Consider the following 27331-nt stretch of genomic DNA (forward strand, 5'->3'; position numbering starts at 1 on the left):
GGCGACTTGAACTGCTTAAACTTTGAGCTTCTTTCTACCAGAATGTCTAATAAATTCAAGGAAACTACTTTCATGTTGGGACCAATGGATATGTTCCTTTAGACCTCCAATTTGAGCCGACAGTATTGAGTCAAACTGGTCATAAAATTTGTGTTTATATTTCTTTATCGTATTTTTGAGCTTGTCAGGAACACAAAATAAACCCATATTCACCTGTTGTTATTGAGGCATAGGGCTATTTTTGGTTCTTAATTGTGCTTGTGTTTCCACTGTATAGTGTAAGTCTGTGAAATTGTTAACTGAGATTTTCTGATATTATTTTTCTTTCTTCAATCTTCAGTAACCTCCTATTTATGTGCTATCTTTTGGCTAGTTTCTTCTTAAGCTACCAAAATGCAGATGGAGGCACTTAGATAAACTGGAGAACCACACCCGCATGCATACACATATGCACTAATATACACAAATAAATGAAAACAAGTAGAACTAATGATATTGTTCTGTGTTCTGGAATTGTCTCTAGCGATTGTTAATTCTTCTAATTCTCAAACTGATTCTTCTCATTGTTCTTGGAAGTGCAGTCAAGTGTACATGGCCAGGGAGATCAAAACAGGCGAGATTGTTGCTTTGAAAAAGATACGCATGGACAATGAGAGAGAAGGAGTATGCCAATTAGCTATTTTACTGTCTAATAGGACATGTGAACATGATGGATGCATTTTATTTAGTTTTGACACTTTTTGTTACAATTGCAGTTTCCTATAACCGCTATATATCTAATCAAAATTTTAAAGAAACTGCATCACGAGTACATCATTCAGTTAAAAGAGATTGTGACATCTCCAGGTTCTATTTCTTCAATAAGGTATTCTTCAATTTTGATGACTTTAGTTGGTCATTGATCTTATATTCTCTATATCTAATTACCAAGACCTGAAAAAGATGAACACGGAAGGCCAGGTATTTCTTAGTGCATTTAAAATTCCATTATCATATTTTTTCCTTTATCTGTTACGTTTTGAAACATTAATTTTTGTGCAGATGGCAATAAATACAAGGGAAGCATTTATATGGCATTTGAATACATGGACCATGATTTGACTGGGCTATCAGATAGACCTGGAATGCGGTTTACCGTTCCCCAGATAAGGGCAATCTTCTCTTTAGCTTAAGAAAATTGTGGTCTGTACCTCAAATGAATATATTCTTATTTATATGAATTCTTCTATGTATATCTCAGTGTTACAGGAGGCTACTGTTAACGGGACTTCACTATTGCCATGTTAATCAAGTTCTTCATCGTGATATTAAAGGTCACTAGACAGCATTGTTGTTATTTTCACCCCATAGAATATACTGCAATGTCTTCTGGGGTTGTTTGTTTCCCATCTAACTACTTCGAAGTCCTGCTTTCTCTCCTGTGCAGGTTCCAAACTTCTAATTGGCAATGAAGGGCATTTGAGGCTTGCAGATTTTGGCTTACCTAGATCTTTTTCTAGTGACCATAATGGAAATCTCACAAACCGTGTCATAACTCTTTGGTACAGGTAACCTGTCATATCTTGTTGTCAATCACGTTGATGTTGGTTTTTGGACACAGTTTCTCTTTTGTAATCGTTGAGTTCATTGGCAGACCTCTAGAGTTGCTGCTTGGCTCCACTAAGTATGGGCCAGCTGTGGACATGTGGTCAGTTGGTTGTATTTTTGCTGAGCTACTAAATGGGAAGCCAATCTTGCCTGGAAAGAATGAGGTGCCCGCACAAGCTTATGATTTTTGAGAACTGTAAACCATAATATTGGATGCAAAGCAGATGAAACTGATCCAACTTAGTGATTCACAACTGAAAATAGCAGAAAAATTATATATGTATTACTTCGCTCACCAAGTTCCAACACTTAATCTATAGTTTTTATTTTCATGCATTAAATTGTTTTCATGATGTAACATTTGAATTTAGAATGAAGAGACCCAAGGCAAGTCATTAACATCCTCTTTTTCCGTTGTCTCATCATTTTTGGGATTGATAATAGTTTCCGGTGATAGTAGTAACTGACTGGACAGGATGGACTAACTCAGGCAGACATTTTATGAAAAAGATAATTTATAAAGTTATTATCCTCAATTTTTAAGGCTGATACGGCTTATCTTTTAGGATTCCAGTGTGGGGTTTCTAATTTATAGAGCATTTGACTCGTACTATGGCTTCTGTTAGATCCTCATTTGTCATACCACCAACTAGGCCATTTGACCAGTCGAGTAGCTTGCCTGCTCGGTGCTTTGGTGACTAGGCCTTGGCCTGAAAGTCATAGAGCGTCATTGGTCTTCTAGTGCATAGGCTCCCTCTTTTTTATATTTATATGCAGTGAGGCGTATTTTATAATACATGTCATAAGGGGCAGCAAAACCTATATGATACACTTATGATGCTCATGATTTGCATGTGTATTGTAGGTGTATCAGAACGATATCGCTGCTGTATGATACGATACAATTGATACAGCCCGTATCTTAAAAAAACTGAGCAATTCTTAAGAAAGGGGCACAATGTCCCTTTTGATCGTTTTCTCTTCTATCACTTCTAAGAGCTTTGGGTGGGGGGGAGTTTTTGCTGACTTTGGAGAGCAATTTTCAAATAAATCGAGGGAGAAACTGCCGGTTTGAAGGGAAATTTACAAGTGGGAAATCCATTTGTATTTGGGAAAAGAGGGCTTTATTGTTTCTTCTTCTACAAAAGGTATACAATCTCTCAATTTCGTGGTTTACATAAATTCATCCATACTGTTTCCATTATATGTTCTATGTTGGTCCTCTTCTTCTCTATGAGGTCAGTTTGAGTTGATCAAAGCGGTATGACTAAAATAAACTCAATAAGGAGGTGTAAAACAAATCCATATATCCCCCCCCCACACCAATAAAAAAAACACACACACACACACACATGTGTCATGATGTTTCCATTATATATTCTATGTTGGTCCTCCTCTTCTTCTCTATGATTGAAACTTTCCTTTTCCTGATAATTATAGCCAGAGCAGTTGAATAAAATATTTGAACTATGTGGATCACCTGATGAGGTTAACTGGCCGGGAGTTTCAAGCCTTCAAGACCCCCGAAGAGGCACCTAAGAGATGTTTCTAAGCAGTAAGTACAAAACATATGAATCTGGTTTACAATGATTTATAGTGAAAATTTGTTTTGCGGAGATCTTTTTTTCACATTTACTTTTTGTTATGTTGTGTTTGTGTAGTTTTGTGGTTTATCAGTGCTTTACCACCTTATTATTGTTATTGTTTCCAGTTTATATAGAGGTAATGTGCACCTAAGATGCCGTTATTTTTGCTTTCAGCTTTGATCGACATGCTTTGGAGTTGTTGGAGTGGATGCCAACTCTTGACCCATCTCAGGTATCATCTTGCGATATTCTCAGAGTTTTGGAGGTTTGAACTTTTGTGACAAATTATTTAGTGTATGGATGTGAGTTCTGGCAAGTGGGAGTAGCAACCCTACTCCTTGTATTCTTATAATTATTAAGTGGTGAGTCCTGCTCTAGATCTGAACGTCCTTGCAAAATGAACGACACTCTGCAAATAACATTGCAAGTTTGGCCTTGGGTGTCCTTAGCAGTTTTAGTGTCAGCTTTACTATAGACTTATCAAGTGCTTAAGTTTCTAACTTTGGGATCCCAAGGGAGTTAATCTCTTTCTTGTTTTGACAGTGATCTCGGTAGGTTCCCCAAGTTTGGAGAACAAGGCTTTTACTTCTTATTTGTTAAGCAGCTATGTGCATGTAAATGTCTTTATTTCTAGATAGGGCATGATCTCTTATTTGTGGATTCTAATGATAGAATCGTCACAAACTCCAAAATCAAATGAACCATGTACTAGTATTTCCTTTTGCAGCAAAAAGAGATGAAGGTTTTACGGTTTTTTTTAGTCTTGCGAAAGCATCTCCCTCCTTCCCTCTCTCTCTCTCTCTCTCTCTCTCTCTCTCTCTCTCTCTCTCTCTCTCTCTCTCTCTCTCTCTCTGTGGTGCTGAAAAGGAAAGACTTCCTATATTAAGTTACTAAAGAAACATGAATAATAACCTTCACAAGATTTTTCGAAGTTGACATTTTTTGAGTTAATATTTATTGTTCTAATTTATTTTCTGCAAAAGATCATACATGATACTTGGCCATTGTATTGTCCAGTCATATAAATATTCGTATTATTGGCCTCCAAGCTCTTTTGTTCGGTACCATGTCTTTTTAGCAAGCCACTTGTGGTGATGAGAGTAATATAAGAAAAATCTTCGGGAGTTATGTTCTTCTCTACCCATCATCATTGTCGAGTTACTATTTCAGTCTGCATTTGTGAACAGGGGTGTCAAGAGGTGAGGTTGTGGCACTAAAGCATTTGATGACACAGCTTCACTTGATTCTAAAAATATTGCTGCTAGTGCTTTTGATAGCTTTTTGGAAAATTATGAATTACCCAACTAGCGTCCTGTTCATCTACCAAAATGAAATAACTGTGATGTATATGACATGAAAGTGATACCTGGCATTTCAATGTATTTACAGTTTTGTTTTCTTCCCAAATATGGAAATGTACATTCAAACTTCTCTGTGACTTAAAAATGACAAAGGGAATCAGTGTTTCTTGAGAAAATTATGGTCTATTTTTGAACTTGTCCTTGTGTGGTGGAATGTTATTGGAAGAATGTTGCCAGCAATTGTTCAGCATTCAGTGTTGTCAATTCTTGTTTCTAGAACAGGCTGGACTTAAGGAGCTAAGGTTTAGAACGATTGTTGCTATGATGTCCAGCTAGTGAACAGTTAATCCGACTAGCCAACTAGTCAGTTCCCTGCTAAGTCACATGTGAATGGGGATATGGTCCATGTACTCCCCATACCACAGATGCAGCACTGCGGTTTAGGGACATATCTGGTGTAAGATTTTCCAGAAATTTGTGTCTCTCCGGCCTGAAACAAGAGTGATTGAGTACAGAAGGTAGAAGCCGATGGAAGAGAAGGTGCAGTTGGCGTGAAAAAAACCACACTGCAATCCTTAATCACTGTTATTAAGATAACCTGATCAGATTACAACAGTTTGTACAAAAATATGTAAAAAATTATAAGTATGCCACCGCCTAGTATATTTGGGCGTGTGGATATAAAAGAATTGGATCAGGTCATCTAGACAGACCCGATCTTGTGCGCACAAACTTAACAACCCCCCCTCAAGTTGTGCATGAGATTTGATCTTGCATAATTTGTTCTTCAATTCCCATAAGTGTTGTCCTTTGAGTCCTTTGGTGAAGAGGTCAACTACTTGTTCACTGGTGGGTACATAAGTAGGCAAGATCTCGGCTTCTTCAATCTTCTGACGGATGAAGTGTTGATCAATCTCCATGTATTTGGTGCGATTATGTAGAACGGGGTTGAAGGCAATTTTTATCGCACTTTAGTTGTCACATAGTAATGATGACTGAACAATAGGAAGGCTGAGTTCTCGAAGCAAACGGCGTAACCATGACGCTTCAGCTGTCCTAGCAGCCATCGCTCTATATTCTGCCTCAGTGCTAGATCGAGCAACCGCGTGTTGCTTCTTACTGCTCCAACAAATGAGATTAGAATCAAGAAAAAGACAGAAACCTGAAACTGATCGTCGATCATCGGGATCTCCTGCCCAGTCTGCGTCGGTATAGGTATAAATGTGATGTCCAAGCGTAACATTGGGGCATCTTGTGTAGACTAGTCCATCTCCAAGAGTAGCTTTGAGATACCGTAAGATTCACTTAGTGGCATCCATATGTCCTTTCGTGGGTGTATGCATAAATTGAGAGATCTGATTTACAGCATATACTATGTCTGGGCGTGTAAAAGTGAGGTATTGTAACATACCAACAATGCTGCGATAGAATGTAGGATTGAGATATGTAGCAGTTCCATCAGAGGCAGTCAATTTAGTGTTGAGAACACTAGGAGTAGTTATAGGTTTGCAATTAATCATAGCAAAAATTGGTATGTAAGTTACACAAGTCTCTCTTCCTTTAGAATTCTATGAAGGAAGGCATTTTTGACATCCAACTGATAGAGAGTCCATTCATATGAGACTGCAAGAGAAATAATTATGCAGATCGTTCCCATCTTGATGACCAGACTGAATGTTTCATCATGTTAAAATAGATTGTAATGGGGAACCGGGTCCATATCTGGACCCGGTCCCATGGGGCACGGGTACCGAGGCTGGCTCGGTACCCTAGGCAGCACTCTTTTTCTCCCTCTTATATATTCTTCACTTACGTGTAATTGTAGAGTTAAGTGAATAGATTTTCTCTCTCCTAGGGTTGCGGTGGTGCACCTAGGTTAGAGCTTCCCCGTGGTTTTTTTCCTCTTTCTAAGGTTTTTCCATGTATACCGTGTGTTCCTTTCTTCTTCCTTCGTGTGTTGCGTGTTTCTACATGGTATCAGAGCCAGGTTCGTGAGATCGTTCGTTTGCATCTCGTGTTTCCGCCGTCATCCCTGCGCCGCTACCACATTTGGAGTTTTTTTTTTTCGGCCGCCGTTGGGGTTTCATGCGCCGCCAGTTTCCGCGCAGCCGCTGTCGAAGTTCTTTCTGCACCGCCGCCGTCGGACGATCCAGCGCCACCGCCGGTTGCCTTCTAAAGTTTCTGCTACCGTGGGTGTCTCTCTTTTCCGCCGTCGGACGATCCAGCGCCGTCACGCCTCTCGTCGCCGCCTTGGTTTCCATGTGGCGCTGGTGTTTCAGCCGCTGTTGTGTCGTCTTGTTGCTGCCTGGTGTTGCATTTGACTTGACTGCTTGTGATGGCGGAAGAGATCGCACCTAAAAGTGATGTGGCCTTTGACGCGGGCAGCGCTCCCAAGAGCGAGAACTTGTCGGTCCAGGTCACGCCCATTCGTCTGACTAAAGGTAACTATCTTTCTTGGTCTGCTGCTCTCGAGATTGGGATAACGAGCCGTGGTCGTCACCCCTATATCACAGGTGACAAACCGGTGCCCAGCAAAACTGATCCTCAATGGGCGACTTGGGTGTTGGAAGACAGTCAGGTTAAGGTGTGGATCATCAGCTCTGTGTCCGCTGATATTCAGCCTCTTATTCTGCGGAAGCCGACTTTGTTTGATATGTGGACTGTGCTTGTGAGGATGTATGGTCGCAAGAAAAGGGTTCTGCGTACGTATCATATTAAACACAGTATTTATTCTCTGAAACAGGGTGACTTGTCTATTGCCTCCTTCTATGCAGCCCTGAAAACTAAGTGGGAGGAACTTGATTATCATGTGAATGCTAACTGGGACTGTGGTTCCGATCATGCCCGGTACTGGGAAAAGGAATGGATGGACCGGACGTTCCTTTTCCTTGGAGGCTTGCGTGATGAATTTGAATCCATTCGGAGTCAAATTCTCAACTGTGATGAGATTCCTGGAATAGAAGATGTATATGCCAGAGTGGAATCCGAGGAACAAAGACGCCAAGTGATGCAGATTGACCCCAGTCATGGGAGTGGTCCCTCGGCCTTTGTTAGTCGTTCTTCTGTGCCTGGCCAGCGCCCTGTTAGGCGATGTACCCATTTTCACAAGTCAGGACATTCTGTTGAATTTTGTCGGGATCTTCACCCTGAGAAGAGACTTGTTCGTGGTCACCCTCCGTCTAGTCGGCGAGGTTCTCTTGTGCATGACTCAAATCAGAGTGGTTCTTCAAGTGGTGAAAAGTCGAGGCTTTCCCCAGATCAAATCAAGGAACTACAAGCTTATATCAGTCGTCTTTCTACTACGTCAGAGGACACATCTACATCTAATGGAGCTAAGTTAGCTCATGCTCTTGTTGCTACTAGTGATCAAGGTAATTCCTCTCTCGGTGATTGGATTGTTTCAAGAATATAAGTTGACTTCTGGGCAGCAGCGTGTTTCTACGGCTGATGGTTCTTCTATTTCTGTGGCTAGAAAAGGGAGTTTATCATTACTGAACAAATATTGTCTTCATAATGCCCTGCATGTTCCCAATATTCCCGTAAATTTGTTATCTGTCAGCAGTATTACCAAAGAGCTAAACTGTAATCTAATAATCTCTGCTGATCGTTGTTTCCTGCAGGACTTGGGGATGGGGCAGAAGATTGGGATTGGTTCGGCTATTGATGGTCTCTACAGAATGCCAGTACAGGTTGCTTCTGCTTTGATTTCAGCCACCAGTGGACAGTTGTCTGGCGTGGAGGATAGATCCGTTATTATGCGCTGGCACGAGAGACTTGGTCATCTTCCTTTTCAGTTGATTAAACAGTTGTTTCTTAAGATGTTTCAGTCTGTTTCTTTGGACACCTTCGCCTGTGAAGTGTGTCAGTTGTCTAAGCATGTTAGGGCCTCGTACCCTATTTCGTTCAATAAAACCAGCCGCCCATTTGCTTTGGTTCACTCTGATGTTTGGGGTCCTTCGGGAGTACCCACTTGTCATGGTTTTCATTATTTCATGACTCTTATTGATGACTACTCTCGGTGTATGTTCGTGTATTTGTTGAAAGAACGTAGTGAAGTTCCCGGCATTGTCAAAAACTTCATTGCATTTGTTGAAACTCAATTCCAGACCTCTGTTCAGGCCCTTTGTACTGACAATGCTCGAGAGTATGTCTCCCAATCCCTTGATGACTTCTTGCGAAGCAAGGGTATTATACATGAAACATCCTGTAGCTACACACCTCCTCAGAATGGCGTGGCTGAAAGGAAGGATCGCCATTTGTTAAATGTCACCCGGGCCATTATGTTTCAACGTCGTGTCCCTAAGCGGTACTGGGGTGATGCACTTCTCACTAGTGCTCATCTCATTAACCGTATGCCTACTCGTGTGTTGCATGGTCATTCCCCTTATTCTGTTTTGTGGCCTACTCAGAATCCCTGGCCTTTGACCCCTCGGGTGTTTGGGTGTGTTTGCTTTGTCCATGATCATAGTTCCACTCTCAAGAAACTTGATCCTCGGTCCATCAAAGCGGTCTTTTTGGGGTATTCCTCCACCCAGAAGGGATACAAGTGTGTCGATCCTAGCACTTCCAGAGTATATGTCTCCAGGGATGTTACCTTTCATGAACATGAGGCATAGTTTCCTGCGAATCCTCTTCAGGGGGAGTGTCTTGGTGAGAGAGTGGAAGAGTATTCTTCGCATCAGTTGATTCAGTTCACGGATTTCTTGGATTACACGGCTAGTTCTCTGAGTGTGGTAGACACAGTCAGTGAGGGCAGAGACAGTCAGATGGAGGGGGGCCCTGTGGAAGAACAATCCCGTGATCATTTGTTTGGTCAGGTATACAACAGGAAGAAGAAGGATGTGATGGAGGTTGTTGATGTTACCAATCCCAATCTTGTGAGCTCCCCGGATGATCCAAGTCCAATGAATGAAGATCTTCCCATAGCCCTGCGCAAAGGCACCAGGTCATGTACTTCTCATCCTATTCAGAGATTTGTTTCGTATGCTAAACTCAGTAAAGACTATAAGTGCTTTATTACCTCTTTATCTATGGCTGTTATTCCCAAGTCAGTGGAAGATGCCAGGGAGGATCCTAAATGGCTACAGGCCATGATAGAGGAGATGGATGCCCTGACAAAGAACAATACGTGGGAGGTTGTTGATATTCCCAAGGGAACTCACTTAGTTGGTTCCAAGTGGGTGTTTACTATGAAGTACAAACCTGATGGCACAGTAGAACGCTATAAAGCTCGTCTCGTTGCAAAGGGGTTTAGCCAGAAATATGGGATTGATTATCTTGAGACGTTCGCTCCCGTTGCTAAACTGAAGACAGTAAGGGTCATCTTAGCTCTGGCAGTGTAAAAGAAGTGGAGCATGGACCAACTTGATGTCAAGAACGCCTTCTTGAATGGTCACCTTGAGGAAGAAGACTATATGAGCATGCCGCCTGGATATGCGCGGAACGGAAAGTGTTGTTATCTCAAGAAAGCATTGTATGGTCTCAAGCAGTCCCCTAGAGCGTGGTTTGAAAGACTAAGGGTTGTGATGAAGACTAATGGATATAAACAGGGAAATGGTGATCACACCCTCTTTATCAAGCAGAGAAATGGTCTGGTGAGCCTTCTACTTGTATATGTTGATGATATGATTGTCACAGGTGATGACGAAGAAGAAAAAAGGAAGATGAAAGAAACGTTAGCTGCTGAATTCAATCTCAAAGATCTGGGTAAATTGAGGTATTTTTTGGGAATTGAGATCGCACGATCTGAGACTGGACTTGTTATGAGCCAAAGGAAATACACTTTGGAACTTCTAAAAGAGACAGGTAAACTGGGATGCAGGCCCTTTCTTACTTCAATGGAGTCTGGCACAAGGATAAGTATCAAAACTGGGACGATCTTGGATGAGGAAGGAAAAGGGAGGTATCAGCGGCTGGTTGGTAAACTCATTTATCTCACTCTTACTCGTCCAGATATTACGTATGCTGTGGGTGTGTTAAGTCAGTTTATGCATGCCCCTACTGATTGCCATTGGAAAAGTGCTGAAAGAGTATTGGGATACTTAAAGAATGACCCAGGGAAAGGACTGCTCTATACTCGACAAGGTCAACTCAGCATTGAAGGATACTCTGACGCCGACTGGGCAGGATGCACAGATACTAGAAGGTCTACCACAGGATACTGCATCTTTCTTGGAGGTAACCTGGTGGTATGGAGAAGTAAAAGACAAGAAGTTTGTTCTGAGGTTTTTCCACGTATACCGTGTGTTCCTTTCTTCTTCCTTCGTGTGTTGCGTGTTTCTACACATCATAATCTTTCCCGTATTGCTGAGTGAAGCCTCGCGCCACAAGGCGAGCTTTATATCGATCAATGCTACCATCAGGCTTATATTTCAGTTTGTAAACCCATTTGGAGCCCACAACATTCTTACCATCTGGACGAGGAATAATCTGCCAAGTCTGACACTCGTTCAAGGCTGCCATTTCCTCATTCATAGCTTCAACCCAACATTTTTCTTTACTCGCATGTTGATAACATTTTGGTTCCACCTTTTTGCTGACTTCTATCATAAAAAGCTGAAAATCTAAGGAAAAATTGTTATAGCTCACCCATCTATCAATAGGATGCCGTACGCGTTGTGATTTGCATGGAGCTACGGTAGGGACTGACCACCGATAATACACCAGGCCTGAGAAGCGATTATCTATAGGTGGATCATTGGGCTGAGAGGATGAAGGCAGGCTGTCCAAGAAAGTGGTGTTGTCCAAGGAACTATTGACAAATTTTTCGGGCTCATCAACAACTTGCTCTCTCTGCTCAGGCAACATTTCCACCCCTTGTCTTAAAATTTCAGCATGTAACCAAGTATCATATACTTCATTTTTATCATTGAGTGTCACAAAAGGTGCCTTTGGATCCTGTAACCTGCTTTCATAAAAAACAACACGTCGTGAAATATGCACACGCCCAGTTTTAGGATTGTAACATCTATAGCCCTTGAAATTTGTTTCTTAAGGAAACATCAATATGCACGTAGCACACACATCCAAAAACACGTAATTCCTCATAATGTGGTTGTTCCTGATGTAATAGAAAGAATGGTGATTTGCCATCAAGCAAAGCCAATGGCAGCCGGTTTATAACATGGATAGCCGTATGAAAAGCCTCGGTCCACAATGTCATAGGTAAATTTGTGTCAAGCGTCATGTTGAGTGCACTTTCAACGATCTGCCTATGTTTCCTTTCAGCAATTTCGTTTTGCTGAGGTGTATGTGGACATGAGATTTGTCTAGTGATCCCATGATTTACTAAGTACTCAGTAAATTCGTTTGAAATAAATTTACCACCATCATCACATTGGAAATGCATAATATCACTGGAGTATTTATTTCAAACCAAGGCATGACATTGAGTGAACAAGCGGAAAACTTCTGATTTGTGTTTCATGAAATGGATCCAAGTATATCGGGAATATGAATCAATAAAAATGACATAGTATCGACTCCCGAAAGAAGAAGGAATTGGAGCGGGCCCCCAAACATCGGAATATATAGTGTCAAAAACCATTGAAGCTCTTTTATTGATTAATTGAAAGGGAAGGGCATGGCTCTTAGAGATGTGACAACTCGAGCACATGCTGGACTCACTAACTGAATTCAGACTGGACTTATCTAGGAGACTGTCTGCAACAAGACTTCGAACAAAAGAGTGACTCCAGTGAACTAACCGACTGTGCCAAATGGACAGCTTATTATACTCTACAACATTAACTTCACTATGACTTGGAAAAGATGAATCTGAAAGGTAAGGTTTTCACATCTTTGGAGCTTCTTCAAGGACATACATATCTCCTTTGCGAGTGCCCTCAACGAATGTCTTCTTGGTTCGAGCATCCTTGACATAAACAAAAGATGGTGTGAATTCAACAGAGGAATGAGTATCGTCAATAAGTTTGGACACTGAGATAATATTTTTCTTGACATTTGGAACAACAAGGACATTCTTTAATGGTATGGAAGAACGACCCATAGATATTTGTGTATTTCCAATGTGCGATATTGTGTGATGGGAACCATCTCCCATAACAACCAATCCTTGATCTAAATAAGGGAAAACACTAGAGAGATTACTTGTGTCACCAGTAACATGGGCTGCTGCTCCAGAGTCCACATACCATTCTCTTTGCTCATTTTGTTTCAAGTGGAGTTTAGATAGGGCTGTCATTAAAAGTTGCTGCATGTCTGCTGAAATATTTGATGTTGCATTTGAGACGGATGATGATGAAGCTGACCCTACTGCTGCCTTGTTCTCACGCCTGATCTGGTTGTTTTTTTTCTGAGGATTGTGCCAACATTCTGATTTTACATGCCCCCTTTTGTTGCAATAGAAGCAAGTAGGAACCCTTCTAGGCATGGTAGATGTAGTATTCATGCCTGGTGGTGTTGGGAGAATACCTCTTCCCATTCCTGCCTGAGGAGTCCAAGGATGGGTGCGATTCCCTTGCAGTGCGTGCGTCCCTATAATCAGTACATTGTGGCTGCTGGAAGGAATCAAGTTCTGTTGTTGTACATGACTAGCTTCGTGCTGAAATAACTTGGCCTTCAGATCTTCAAAGGATGGGAGGATAGGTAGAACTTCCAAAGCTGTGCAAAATATGTCAAAATCTGTTCCCAGTCCACTTAAAGCTTGCTGCACCTTGTCCTTGTCACTGACCGAATATCCAATGACAGCAAGCTGGTCGCTTACATTTTTTATTTCATTCAAATATTCCAAAACTATACGCGTCCTGTGCTTGATGTCCTGAAATTGCCTTTTTAATTGTAGAAATTATGCTTCCGATACTTGAGAGTACGTCGTGGCAAGCATAGACCACAACTCTAGGGCTGTTAAATCATCATCAATCCCTCCCAATACTTCCTCTGACAGAGTAGAAGTCATGTAGGCAACAAGAGACTGGTCGTGAGCCTACCAAACTTCATACTCAGGGTTGTTTCTAGTAAGAGTTTCATACTCAAATCTGATCTCAGTCCCAGCAGCTTGATCTGCCACTACAGTCCTCTTCACTTCATGGTCGATGCACTTTGGAGGTGCTGGGGTGGTGCCATCGAAATGTCCATAGAGTCAATGGCTCTTAATAAATGGGACTATTAGACGTTTCCAAGTCAAATAGTTGTTGTGATTCAGTTTTTGGGAGATAAGTTGGGAGAGAAAACTGGAGGATAAGAGAGAGGAGTTTCGCTGGTCCATGGCTGAATAATGGGAGCAGAAATCGAAGAGGAATAATGGAATGGGTTAGGTATTTTGCGTAATGGTTTGGTTTGGAGTTTGGAAAGAATTAGGACAAAGGAGATTAGGATTATGTGATGTAGAAATTAAATGGAACAGAATTAGGGCAGATAACACAAAGGTAGAATTTAGGGCAAGTACTAGAATTAGGGCAAATCACAACAGAAATAGGATTTAGGGCAAATCACGCCGGGACTGAATCCACTTACCGGAGGACGATGCTCAACCTGGCTCTGATACCATGTAAGATTTTCCAGAAATTTGTGTCTCTCCGGTCTGAAACAAGAGTGATTGAGTAAAGAAGGTAGAGGCCGATGGAAGAGAAGGTGCAGTTGGCGTGAAAAAAACCACACTGCAATCCTTAATCGCTGTTATTAAGATAACCTAATCAGATTACAACAGTTTGTACAAAAATATGTAAAAAATTACAAGTATGCCACCGTGTAGTATATTTGGGTGTGTGGTTATAAAAGAATTGGATCGGGTCGTCTGGACAGACCCGATCCTGGGCGCACAAACTTAACATCTGGATATCCCTTTTTTCTTTTAAACATTTTATTGGTTAAAATTGAAAAAGGAAGGGCAGGAAGGGAGAGAGAAAGAAATGACTCTAAACTTGAATGGTTTTCAGTGAGAGAGAGAGAGAGAGAGAGGAAAAGGGCACACACTGAAAATTTTTTGCTTGAACAGTGGTCCCCTTTATTTCTTATAACTTTCTAAAATTTCTCTTCGAATTTTGTCAGGTAGAATTCTATTATTCTACATATTGAAATACTGAAAATACTGGGTGCATTTTCTGTTTCGATCTGCATTCTGTGTCTCGTTATTTCTATTTACAAGAGGTTCTTTAGCTGCTTTGAAGTCAAAACTAGAGACTAGAGTTAGATATGTTGGAACCACTCCTTCCTAGCTATGATATTTATCTGGTTGAGATTGTATTCTTCCTTGATGTTCTTGCATTTCTCCAGTTTTTATCTTTTCTTCTTGAAGTCTGCTGTTGATATGTCAACCCTTTTTCCTCCTTGCATCCTCTGTTGCTTGTGTTTGTTTGTCCACTAATGGTTTCATTTTCTTCTTTTCAGAGGACATCTGCAAAAGATGCACTTGCTGCTGAGTATTTCTGGTTTGATCCATTGCCATGTGGCCCGAAAAGGTACAAAATCTTTTGTTCATGCCAAGTGGCACAATTGATGGCCTTTTGATAGCCGGTTCTGGCCTTCCTCTTAGTTTACCCAAATACGAGTCATCTCATGAGTTCCAGACCAAGAAGAAATGACAATAGCAAAGGCAGCACGAAGAAACAGCCAAGAGGCAAAAATTACAACATCCTCAGCAGCATCAACGTTTGCCGCCAATTCAGCATCCAGGGCAACCGCATATGCAAATCAGGCTTGGCCCTAACCAATGCCCCACCTCAAGTTTTTGCTGGGCCAAGTCACCACTACAATAAGCCTCGGGGACCTCCAGGAGGTAGAACAGGTATCCTCAAGGCGGAAACCCAAGTGGTGGATACAATCCAAATCATGGTGGCCAAGCTGGTGGATATGCTACTGGACCTTATCCACCTCAAGGCCGAGGTCCTGGTTATGCTGGAACTAGTATTCCTGTAGGTGGCCCTCCTAGAGCTGGAGCTGGTGCCTATGGCGTCGAGGCTCCAAATTATCCCCAATCAGGTCCATATGGCAATTCAGGTACTGGTCGGGCGCCCAACATGATGGGTGGTAATCGGAATCCATAATATGGTTGGCCACAGTAGTTTGGAAGCAAACTGAAGCATGATCTGTTCAATATATCTGTGCACTTGAATGGTGATCCTACATTCTGAAGAGAAGGGCTCTACCAGGGACTTCCGCTTTCACCTCAAGTGGGTCGATGGGAATTGGCATAATGCACCAGAGGTATTCCTACAAACCAATGTTGGATATTTAAGAATATCCCTTGACCTAGATTTAATTCATGCACTTTTTTCAGTTTTATATTACATATTTCATTACTACACTGCTCCTTTGTCCTGCAGACAGAAATAGGGAGACAAGAATGTGTGATTTTCTCTTCGATGTTTATCATAGCTTGACTGGCGATGATGAACTTGTCAATATATGGACGGGTTATGTGGGTTTTGTCCTGTGACTAGAATCTTCGTAGTAGCTATGCAGTCCAATTTCATGATATTCTTGGTTTACTTTTTGTAAGTTCAAATATCATTTGCCATAGTCATAATTACTCACCATTACAGTTTCTTTTATTGTATTTACATGCCTCGGGGCACATAATCTGTTTTTTTTAGTTGAATTGCATGCTCCACGTACAATTGTTGGTACACTTCTATGAAAGTTTGGGATTTGAACTTAATATCTAGTGAAGATAGTCAATCCTGTTTCGTTTTTGCATAGGAATGGTTGGGTTGTTTGTATGGTGTAGCGGTTTTGAAGTTCTTTCACCAGCTGCTTCTCCCCAATATGCCACTTTGCAATCCCTTCACATCAAAGGCTGAAATGACTTGAACATGGGAATGCCTCTTTGTTAGCATACAAGAAGATCAATGAATCAGTGGACCTAGGGAGCCCTTTAGAAGGGCGAACTAATCTTGGACTATCACTAATTCTTCTTTTTTAAAAAAAAAATCTCAGGTTTGGTGCTTTTCTGTTCATTCGTCTGCAATTAGCCCTGGATGTGCTTTGTGCTCCAAATTTCCAAGTCGGGTGCCCCTTGTGCGAAGGGGAGATCGCCTAAGGTTCAGGAGAAAATTGAACTTTTATTTGTACAATCGTTTTTGAAGTAGACTAGGAATTGTAGTTGTTGTCCTGTGTTTCTGATAGAATTTTCACCAAATTAAAAATCGTTTTTAAATATAAAAACGACCTTCAAAAATTTTTGTTTTTTTTTTTGTATCTAAAACTTCTTTGGCATATGTAAAATGGCCACCAGTTTTCAGTTGGACCAATTAGGTTGGATTTGCAACATTATTTAGTGTTCTTCATTTTTTTTAGAATTTTGGATCTTTAGTCATTAACCTCACACGACATTGGTGGAAAGGTTTGCTTTGTTGTTTTTGTTTTATTTTTTTTTTGAGTGAAATTTTATATCTTATAGTTGGTAAGGATTCAACTTACTAAATATAGGTTCACTTCTTTGTTTTTAGGATGTATTTATGTTCCTATAAACTGTTTTATTTTTTTGCTTGAATTCTTGATTTATTTAGTATAAGGTGCAAGGGAGGAGTGATTAGATAGGTGGGGATAGAGTAGAATAGATGATTTGTATTTGATTTTTGAATTCGATAGTTCGATTTTTGAATTCAATAATTTCATCTTCCCTACTTCTATAGGAGAGCATATGAAGTTCTTCTTCTAGCCAACAAATCAGTCTGGTTTCATAAAAACTCCTCTTTTGGTACAAGAGAGTTCCTACTTCCAGGTGATATGTCATTTGATGTCAAGTACTTTTTTGAAAGAGAAAATTTGTTATTGTGCCAAGAAACATTTTAAAAGTGTCTTATCATGCAATGATATGCCTTTGTTTTGTTCTTTCTACATGCCCAAGTAAAAGGAAACTTTCAAGTTTTTTTGTTGTCAATCATTAGAAGAGGAAATCTAGAAAAATCCTATGAAGTTGAGAAAGTCAAGACTAGGAGATGGTATTGGCTCTAGTGATCAAGTGTCATAAGGGTTTAGCAGGAAAATATCCTAAGAGAAAAGCCATAATGCCTCATAAAATATTGGCAGGTAGCAATATAAGAGTTGAGAGATGGGCTCAGGGCTTGTGTAGTTGTTCCTCAAGGTTAATAATCAAGAGTACCGGGTAGGCATATAGGTGATTTATGTCTATGCCGCGAAGATAATGACTTATGAACTTTTGGCATGTTGAAAACCCACAAGGTGAAACGGGTTGATATGTGACAAAACTACACCTGACCATCAATGCGGTGGAGCTTCGTAGTAGCCTTTGGGGTGGTGAGGTATTCCCACAAAGGTGAAGGTCGGCCTGAAAAAGAAAATCAAAAGCAAGAAAAAATGAAAAGGCAAAAAGCCAAATCCAGAAAAAAAGGAAAAAAAAGAAGAAAAACCAAGAAAAACAAAAAAGGTGTCTGTCAAGAGATAAATGGCATGAAGGCCAAACTCGAAGGAATTGAAATGCGACAATCTTTCATGGATGTGTGATCCTTGGGTCAATATCTGCTCTTCTTTTTTATTTCCTAAGATGTTGAGGATGATTACTTTATGTTCATTTTTTGGAAATTTAAAGGCTTCCCTTCTAGAGATTCAACAACATTTATGCGAAATGAATCCCGATGCTTGTACGGTATTGAGGGTAAATGAAAGGCATATCATTTGCACAACACGAGCACTTTCTACTTATGATTTAAATTGATGATTCATAAACTATTTAAAAGTAAACACTTGACATCTCTTGTAATGTTTCCTGACTTCATGAGCATATGAGGAACTCCCGGCCCCTCTCTGTTTCTAAAAAATGTTGTCATTTTTATTACCAAACCGCTAGTCCATTCATAGAATAAATGAAACCCCTCAAACATATTCCACTCATGTTGAGTGTAATGAATTTTCCATCTTCCCTTTCTATGTTCCCATCACAATTTATTTTATTGTGAAGGCTAGACAATATTTTTGTTGATTTCTCTTTTAAGGTTTGCTTAGGAAAGGGTTTGAAAGAGTCGTTAACTTTTTACTTTTTTATCATTATTATTATTATTATTATTATTATTATTATTATTATTATTATTGAACATTGTCAGTGCCTTCTTATTGATGCAGCTGATGTCGAAGTTTAAAGCCCAACTCATCAGTGTTCTTGTGGATGTACAGTGGTTTTGGAAAAGCCGATTCATGTTGCATGAAAGCTTGATCTTGTACTTCAAAATCATGTTTTTATTTGAGTTCCCAACAAAGTTGTGGCATCCAATTTGATTTGAGTGAGTTTACATAAATTTTTTGTTGAAACAGAAACTGACTAATGCTGGTTGCAAAAGTTTGCACAAAGATAGGCAAATCCTGTCATTGTTTGTTTGAGTTTTTTGTTTGTTAGCTTGTCATAATTGGAAGGAAGCCAAGTGTTATGCATGTACATTGCCTGAGAGCTCGAAACCACACCCTCTATGTCGGAAATCTCCTACAATTGCAGAGATTGCTGCAGAATTCTATTCCAAAGCTGTGGATGTTTGGGTGACTTTAACATTTGATGAATGATTTGTTTTGCTTGCCAAGTCTTATCCCTTAAGTTTAGTTTATTTTATTGTAGGGAATCTGATCTGACCCAGTGGTTGCAAAGTTGATGTCGAAAACAGATAATTTTTGCTTGAGAAATTTACATATATGTCCAGAAATAAGATTGCTTGCAGAAACCAAACAAGTTTCAATTGGTCTATCTTTTACCTGAATTGAGATAGGATTTTGGGTGTGATATGACAGCTTAAGTCAGAGTCGTGTAGGCTTCTTTCACGGTCTTTCAAATTTGCTTATATTTAGGTCCAGTTAATTTAGAGAACGTAGATTTCAAGTAAGAATTTTGGTTATTTTCTTTTTCACGTATATCATTTTAAACTGTTTATTAGTTGAGCTTAGAGTTCTTTCTCGTGAGTGGGTCTAAGCTCTAGGTTTATGCCCTTGTTTTTCTTTGTTCACATTTTTTTTCAAGTTCATCATTGCAGCCGCAGGCACTTCTGGATAAATGTAAGGGCGGATGCATTCAGTGGAGGAGTTGGAGCACAAGTCAAAGATCTAAATTGACACAGGGTTGCCCTTTCAAGCAACCACACTTTAGGAATTGTTTATTTTTCAACTTCTGTAATTAAACTAGTAGCATCACTCTTGAAGAACCTTTTGACTTGTTTCTATTTGAGGTAGTAAATGTACATTTTTTGGTCTAACTTAATATTTGTTTGTTCCCTGTGTTCGATCTATACTTCTCACTTATTGGACCCTTAGTTTCCTCAAACTGCACAAAACTGCTAGTTCCACCAGTGATTTTGCAGAGGTTAGTTTCCGACTTTTGTATGGTTTTTGGGTCAAAGTTGGGTACTGTTTTGTTATGGATATATGTCGATACATCAATTTAGTTGATTCTTGGTTTTACTGTTCAATTTGATAGAAGCTTTTCCAAGAATTGGTTGTTTGATACTGAAACATAGAGGGATTGTTCTCACTCTGAAAGGACCAGGATTAGATCTGGACCCATGAAAATGACAGACACGTTGTTGAAGCAATTACCACCTGAAACCAGCTTGCCTGCTCATCTTGTTAAACATAGAACTATATCAGCTTCTAGTTTACAACAAAATACTTGGATTGGATTTTGGTGTGCTATGCATGATCTACAGGTTTGGAAAGTAGAAACCATACTGAAATGTTGTATATGTTGTAATTCACTTATATTCGTATCTCAGTTGGGTAATGCTTGACATTTCGTTGTCATTTCAGTACGTAGAATGTGTAAGCATAGTATGTAAAAGCAAAAAACTTTTACACTGAGTTATTGGATGTACGTGAAGTTCATCCAACTCTTTGTAGGCATTGGGGGCCAAATTGGAGCTCTATAGACGAGGTCGTTGTCAAGCTTGAATGTTCCAATGAATGGACCAACATGCAACTACTTCGCAATGGCTTGTCCCTAGAGTATTATGCATGCATTCTTTCTAGTTGGCATGTGCTGTTGAATTTAACTTTCAGTTGTGCTATATTATTTATTAACTATATATATTCTTGATAGGTGATCTATCTTGCAAATGCTCCATCAGTTGTTGGCAAGCATTTAGACAATGAGTGTCCTGAAGATTTCATCAAAGGCCATATTCTCTTTGTTTCTTCTTTTTTTCATGTTGAGAGGAGGTAATTCGTCTTTCTCTCTCTCTCTCTCTCTCTAAATATTTCAATGTCTGCTTTTGCAAGATCCCATATGTTCTTGACCTTAAAGTATAAGACAAACTTCTGATGAAAAAATTTGAGAAACTGTGGAAGATCGTAAACATAATGGCAAAAATGAGAATGAAGAAGTCAATAAAAATGAGAAATAGGGCCAAAGATAGTGATCCCACTTGAGTCTAGCAGCAATCTGCTGCTACATGTTTGAGTTACGTACACATGGATCGTGTTAGTTAGCCAACTCCTTTGTAATTGTGGGCATCGGGCCGGGTCGCCGCCGGGCCGGCCCGGTTGGGCCCGGGCCTGGGTCAGGATTTTCCCGGCCCGGCTCGGTCGGCCCATTTAAGTTTAAAAAATATATTTTTTTTTAATTTTTTTTGTTTTAATAATATATACTTATTATTAATAAATATATTTTTATATTTAAAAAAATTTATTTTATGACTAAAATTTTGTTTAAACTAGCCGGCCTGATGCCCACCCTTACTCCTTCGGCTTACCTTTTTCTGAAAAATTATGGCATTACAAATTATCTTGTGTTCGAATGGGCTACCACATTAATATCTGGCGACTTGAACTGCTTAAACTTTGAGCTTCTTTCTACCAGAATGTCTAATAAATTCAAGGAAACTACTTTCATGTTGGGACCAATGGATATGTTCCTTCAGACCTCCAATTTGAGCCGACAGTATTGAGTCAAACTGGTCATAAAATTTGTGTTTATATTTCTTTATCGTATTTTTGAGCTTGTCAGGAACACAAAATAAACCCATATTCAGCTGCTGTTATTGAGGCATAGGGCTATTTTTGGTTCTTAATTGTGCTTGTGTTTCCACTGTATAGTGTAAGTCTGTGAAATTGTTAACTGAGATTTTCTGATATTATTTTTCTTTCTTCAATCTTCAGTAACCTCCTATTTATGTGCTATCTTTTGGCTAGTTTCTTCTTAAGCTGCCAAAACGCAGATGGAGCCACTTAGATAAACTGGAGAACCACACCCGCATGCATACACATATGCACTAATATACACAAATAAATGAAAACAGGTAGAACTAATGATATTGTTCTGTGTTCTGGAATTGTCTCTAGCGATTGTTAATTCTTCTAATTCTCAAACTGATTCTTCTCTTTGTTCTTGGAAGTGCAGTCAAGTGTACATGGCCTGGGAGATCAAAACAGGCGAGATTGTTGCTTTGAAAAAGATACGCATGCACAATGAGAGAGAAGGAGTATGCCGATTAGCTACTTTACTATCTAATAGGACATGTTAACATGATGGATGCATTTTATTTAGTTTTGACTCTTTAAAGAAACACTGCATCACGAGTACATCATTCAGTTAAAAGAGATTGTGACATCTCCAGGTTCTATTTCTTCAATAAGGTATTCTTCAATTGTGATGACTTTAGTTGGTCATTGATCTTATATTCTCTATATCTAATTACCAGGACCTGAAAAAGATGAACACGGAAGGCCAGGTATTTTTTAGTGCATTTAAAATTCCATTGTCATATTTTTTCCTTTATTTGTTACGTTTTGAAACATTAATTTTTGTGCAGATGGCAATAAATACAAGGGAAGCATTTATATGGTATTTGAATACATGGACCATGATTTGACTGGGTTATGAGATAGACCTGGAATGCGGTTTACAGTTCCCAGATAAGGGCAAACTTCTCTTTAGCTTAAGAAAATTGTGGTCAGTACCTCAATTGAATATATTCTTATTTATATGAATTCTTCTATGTATATCTCAGTGTTACATGAGGCAGCTGTTAACGGGACTTCACTATTGCCATGTTAATCAAGTTCTTCATCGTGATATTAAAGGTCACTAGACAGCATTGTTGTTATTTTCACCCCATAGAATATACTGCAATGTCTTCTGGGATTGTTTGTTTCCCATCGAACTACTTCGGTGTCCTGCTTTCTCTCCTGTGCAGGTTCCAATCTTCTAATTGGCAATGAAGGGCATTTGAAGCTTGCAGATTTTGGCTTAGCTAGATCTTTTTCTAGTGACCATAATGGAAATCTCATAAACCGTGTCATAACTCTTTGGTACAGGTAACCTGTCATATCTTGCTGTCAATCATGTTGATGTTGGTTTTTGGACACAGTTTCTCTTTTGTAATCGTTGAGTTCATTGGCAGACCTCCAGAGTTGCTGCTTGGCTCCACTAAGTATGGGCCAGCTGTGGACATGTGGTCAGTTGGTTGTATTTTTGCTGAGCTACTAAATGGGAAGCCAATCTTGCCTGGAAAGAATGAGGTGCCTGCACAAGCTTATGATTTTTGAGAACTGTAAACCATAATATTGGATGCAAAGCAGATGAAACTGATCCAACTTAGTGATTCACAACTGAAAATAGCAGAAAAATTATACATGTATTACTTCGCTCACCAAGTTCCAACACTTAATCTATTGTTTTTATCCTCATGCATTAAATCGTTTTCATGATGTAACATTTGAATTTAGAATGAAAAGCCCCAAGGCAAGTCATTAACGTCCCCTTTTTCCGTCGTCTTATCATTTTTGGGATTGATAATAGTTTCCGGTGTTAGTAGTAACTGACTGGACAGGGGATGGACTAACTGTACTGGCAGACATTTTATGAAAAAGATAATTTATAAAGTTATTATCCTCAATTTTTAAGGCTGATACGGCTTATCTTTTAGGATTCCAGTGTGGGGTTTCTAATTTTTAGAGCATTTGACTCGTACTATGGCTTGTGTTGGATCCTCATTTGTCATACCACCAACTAGGCCATTTGACCTGTCGAGTAGCTTGCCTGCTCGATGCTTGGGTGACTAGGCCCTGGCCTGAAAGTCATAGAGCGTCATTGGTCTTCTAGTGCATAGGCTCCCTCTTTTTTATATTTATATGCAGTGAGGCGTATTTTATAATGCATGTCATAAAGGTCAGCAAAACCTATATGATACACTTATGATGCTCATGATTTGCATGTGTATTGTAGGTGTATCGGAACGATATCGCTCCTGTATGATACGATACAACTGATACAGCCCGTATGTTACAATACTGAGCAATTCTTAAGAAAGGGGCACAGTGTCCCTTTTTATCGTTTTCTCTTCTATCACTTCTAAGAGCTTTGGATGGGGGAGTTTTTGCTGATTTTGGAGAGCAATTTTCAAATAAATCGAGGGAGAAACTACCGGTTTGAAGGGAAATTTACATATGGGAAATCCATTTGTATTTGGGAAAAGAGGGCTTTACTGTTTCTTCTTCTACAAAAGGTATACAATCTCTCAATTTCGTGGTTTACATAAATTCATCCATATTGTTTCCATTATATGTTCTATGTTGGTCCTCTTCTTCTCTATGAGGTCAGTTTGAGTTGACCAATGCGGTTTGACTAAAATAAACTCAATAAGGAGGTGTAAAACAAATCCATATATTCCCCTCCCCCCCCCCACACCAATAAAAAAAAAACACACACACACACATGCGTCTTGATGTTTCCATTATATATTCTATGTTGGTCCTCCTCTTCTTCTCTATGATTGAAACTTTCCTTTTCCTGACAATTCTAGCCAGAGCAGTTGAATAAAATATTTGAACTATGTGGATCACCTGATGAGGTTAACTGGCTGGGAGTTTCAAAGATTCCTTGGTACAATAATTTCAAGCCTTCAAGTCCAATCAAGAGGCGCCTTTGAGATGTTTTTAAGCAGTAAGTACAAAACATATGAATCTGGTTTACAATGATTTATAGTGAAAATTTGTTTTGAGAAGATCTTTTTTTCACATTTAATTTTTTTTTTGTTGTGTTTGTGTAGTTTTGTGGTTTATCAATGCTTTACCACCTTATTATTGTTATTGTTTCCAGTTTATATAGAGGTAATGGGCACCAGAGATGCAGTTATTTTTGCTTTCAGCTTTGATCGACATGCTTTGGAGTTGTTGGAGCGGATGCCAACTCTTGACCCATCTCAGGTATCATCTTGCTATATTCTCAGAGTTTTGGAGGTTTGAACTTTTCTGACAAATGATTTAGTGTATGGATGTGAGTTCTGGGAAGTGGGAGTGGCAAACCTACTCCTTGAATTCTTATAATTATTAAGTGGTGAGTCCTGCTCCAGATCTGAACGTCCTTGCAAAACGAACGACACTCTGCAAATAACATTGCAAGTTTGGCCTTGCGTGTCCTTAGCAGTGTTAGTGTCAGCTTTACTATAGACTTATCAAGTTCTTAAGTTTCTAACTTTGGGCTCCCAAGGGAGTTAATCTCTTTCTTGTTTTGACAGTGATCTCGGTAGTTTCCCCAAGTTTGGAAAACAAGGCTTTTACTTCTTATTTGTTAAGTAGCTTTGTGTATGTAAATATCTTTATTTGTAGATAGGGCATGATCTCTTATTTGTGGATTCTAATGATAGAATCATCACAAACTCCAAAATCAAATGAACCATGTACTAGTATTTCCTTTTGCAGCAAAAAGAGATGAAGGTTTTACGTTTTTTTTTTTGTTAGTCTTGCAACAGCCTCTCCCTCCTTCCCTCTCTCTCTCCCTCTCTCTCTCTCTCTCCCTCTCTCTCTCTGTGGTGCTGAAAAGGAAAGACTTCCTATATTAAGTTACTACAGAAACTTGAATAATAACCTTTAAAAGATTTTTCCAAGTTGAGGTTTTTTGAGTAAATATTTATTGTTGTAATTTATTTTCGGCAAAAAATCATGCATGATACTTGGCCATTGTATTGTCCAGTCATATAAATATTCCTATTGTTGGCCTCCAAGCTTCTTTTGTTCGGTACCATGTCTTTTTTGCAAGCCACTTGTGATGGTGAGAGTAATATAAGAAAAATCTTCAGGAGTTATGTAGTTCTCTGCCCATTATCATTGTCGAGTTACTATTTCAGTCTGCATTTGTGAACAGGGGTGTCAAGAGGTGAGGTTGTGGCACTAAAGCATTTGATGACTGCTTCACTTGATGAAATAACTGTGATGTATATGACATGAAAGTGATACCTGGCATTTCAATGTATTGACAGTTTTGTTTTCTTCCCAAATATGGAAATGTACATTCAAACTTCTATGTGACTTAAAAATGACAAAGGGAATCAGTGTTTCTTGAGAAAATTATGGTCTATTTTTGAACTTGTCCTTGTCTGGTGGAATGTTATTGGAAGAATGTTGCCAGCAATTGTTGAGCATTCAGTGTTGTCAATTCTTGTTTCTAGAACAGGCTGGACTTAAGGAGCTAAGGTTTAGAACGATTGTTGCTATGATGTCCAGCTAGTGAACAGTTAATCCGGCTAGCCAACTAATCAGTTCCCTGCTAAGTCACATGTGAATGGGGATGTGGTCCCTGTACTCCCCATACCACAGATGCAGTACTGCAGTTAAGGGACATATCTGGATATCCCTTTTTTCTTTTAAACATTTTTTTGGTTAAAATTGAAAAAGGAAGGGCAGGAAGGGAGAGAGAGAGAACTGGCTGTAAACCTGAATGGTTTTCAGTGAGAGAGAGAGAGAGAGAGAGAGAGAGGGGAAAAGGGCACACACTGAAAATCTTTTTGATTGAACAGTGGACCCCTTTATTTCTTATAACTTTCTAAAATTTCTCTTCTAATTTTGTCAGGTAGAATTCTATTATTATACATATTGAAATATTGGGTGCATTTTCTGTTTCGATCTGCATTCTGTGCCACGTTATTTCTATTTACAAAAGGTTCTTCAGTGGCTTTGATGTCAAAACTAGAGACTAAAGTTAGATATGTTGGTACCACTCCTTCCTAGGTATGATATTTATCTGGTTGAGATTGTATTCTAATGGTGTTATTGCATTTCTACAGTTTTTATCTTTTCTTGAAGTCTGCTGTTGATATGTCAACCCTTTTTCCTCCTTGCATCCTCTGCTGTTTGTGTTTGTTTGTCGACTAATGGTTTCATTTTCTTCTTTTCAGAGGATATCTCCAAAAGATGCACTTGATGCTGAGTATTTCTGGTGTGATCCGTTGCCATGTGGCCCGAAAAGCTACAACATCTTTTGTTCATGCCAAGTGTCACAATTGATGGCCTTTTGATAGCTGGTTCTGGCCTTCCTCTTAGTTTACCCAAATACGAGTCATCTCATGAGTTCTAGACCAAGAAGAAAAGACAACAGCAAAGGCAGCACGAAGAAACAGCCAAGAGGCAAAAATTACAGCATCCTTAGAAGCATCAACGTTTGCCGCCAATTCAGCAGCTAGGGCAACCACATATGTAAATCAGGCCTGGCCCTAATCAATGCCCCACCTCAAGTTGTTGCTGGGCCAAGTCACTACTACAATAAGTCTCGGGGACCTCCAGGAGGACAGAACAAGTATCATCAAGGCGGAAACCCAAGTGGTGGATACAATCCAAATCGTGCTGGCCAAGCTGGGGGATATCCTACTGGACCTTATCCACATCAAGGCCGAGGTCCTGGTTATGCTGGAACCAGTATGCCTGGAAACAAGAATGTGTGATTTTCTATTCAATGTTTATCATAGCTTGACTGGCAATGATGAACTTGTCAGTATATGGATGGGTTATGTGGGTTTTGTCTTGTGACTAGAATCTTCGTAGTAGCTATGCAGTCCAATTTCATGATATTCCTGGTTTACTTTTTGTAAGTTCAAATATTGTGCCATAGTCATAATTACTCACCGGGGCACGTAATCTTTTCTTTTTTAGTTGAATTGCATGCTCCAAGTACAATTGTTGGTACACTTCTAT

General features: G+C 39.5%; 2 pseudogenes; both read left to right on the plus strand.

The window, feature by feature from the left end:
* Window positions 1-471: 471 nt before the first annotated feature.
* LOC116251102 (cyclin-dependent kinase C-2-like) lies at window positions 472-15495 on the plus strand (annotated as a pseudogene).
* Window positions 15496-15544: 49 nt separating this feature from the next.
* LOC116250321 (cyclin-dependent kinase C-2-like) lies at window positions 15545-27081 on the plus strand (annotated as a pseudogene).
* Window positions 27082-27331: the final 250 nt, after the last annotated feature.

The sequence above is a fragment of the Nymphaea colorata genome, chromosome 3, assembly GCF_008831285.2.
Source record: "Nymphaea colorata isolate Beijing-Zhang1983 chromosome 3, ASM883128v2, whole genome shotgun sequence".
Lineage (NCBI taxonomy): Eukaryota > Viridiplantae > Streptophyta > Magnoliopsida > Nymphaeales > Nymphaeaceae > Nymphaea > Nymphaea colorata.